The 1,411-nt window shown below is 43.7% G+C and overlaps 1 pseudogene; it reads left to right on the plus strand.

Annotated features, from left to right (window-relative positions):
* The first annotated feature begins 765 nt into the window (after positions 1–765).
* On the plus strand, positions 766–850 carry LOC124283856 (annotated as a pseudogene).
* The last annotated feature ends 561 nt before the right edge of the window (positions 851–1,411 follow it).

Genomic DNA, 1,411 nt, shown 5'->3' on the forward strand with positions numbered 1-1,411 from the left:
ATGTTCTTAACACACTAGTCATCTTTTAAAGATGTGAAATTTGCAAATGCATTTCGTGCAATTTGCGAAAAAAACCCGAGAGAACTACATGGTTTTTTTCTTTATTTTTTGTGCATTAACAAACCAGGAAAGTTTGACAAATGATGCTAACCAATTATTTTCGATGATTGATCGGTCGTAATGAACCAATCATCAATTATGAGATTTACACCAATTCCCAACACTTCTTCCTTTACAAACTGGATAGTGCACCCAGCACGGAATTTGGGAGTTATCTACTCGGGGGACTGAGCGTCATACGAGGTGTATAACCTGTTACAGCGACATGACGCGAGAACGGCAACAAGTGAAAGACTGCTTAGTATCGCCTGCGTAACACTGGTCAGATCCGACGCTACACTGGCAGAGAAGCAACAAAGACAATCTTCTATGTTCCGTGACATTTCGCCTGTATTACTGCACTTCGTTGTTGAATGGATCAAACAAACAATGCCTGGAAACCATGCAGAAAGTGCCAAAATCAGAGGCCAATGATAAGTGACGCCAATCTTACACCAGTTGCACTTGCTTCGAATTCAACACAGAATTCAAAACAAACTTCTGATTTTCGTACTTAAAATCCAAGCTCCAAGCCCAAGGTTTGTCATCAAGCTCCATGTACCTGCAGGTATGTATGCCAGGTGCCAGCGAGGGAGAATACTACAATCCGCTTCCTCTCAGCAGTCAACTTAGCCCAAACCTCGAACATCATTAGGAGTTTGGCCAAGGATCATACTTTTAGGGATCATTTCTATAGTATGCATCGCCATGACTTCAGGTAAAACTGACCGCCTCCGTGGTATGTAATGGTTAGAGCGTCCACCCGGAGAGCGCAAGGTCGCGGGTTCGATCCCCGACCGCGTCATACCAAAAGACGTTTAAATATGGTACGTGTTGGTCCCTGCCTGGCGCTCGGCATTAATGGGTACAACAAGGACTGGTCAGCTCGGAGTCAGTATAATGTGTCTGAGTGGGATATTCCTGCTTCACTGCGGCATGGTATCTCAGCGGGCTAGCACTATATAAACCAGCTTAAGTCTGGGGTAGTACAAGCAAACGCACATGCACATACACGCATGCACGTCGTCATATGAGCGAAATATTCTCAAGCACGACGTTAAACCCAATTTCACCTCACCTGACCTCAGGTAAAACTGACAGTCTACCAAACCACGAGGACTAACTCCCAGATCACAAACAGAAGATCACTGACTTTCAGACATTCCAGGATGAAGTGAAAATCATGGTGTTTCAAAGACGTTCACTTTTGAGCAACGTTTGAATTTAGACGCCTTACAAATTTGAACTTTTTTTATTACAATGAATTTTCGAGGATGGGTACACTCTTGGAGGAGACTATTGTCGTATCAGA

This window comes from Haliotis rubra, unplaced genomic scaffold (assembly GCF_003918875.1).
Source record: "Haliotis rubra isolate DU_JTF1 unplaced genomic scaffold, ASM391887v1 Scf322, whole genome shotgun sequence".
Classification (NCBI taxonomy): Eukaryota; Metazoa; Mollusca; class Gastropoda; order Lepetellida; family Haliotidae; genus Haliotis; species Haliotis rubra.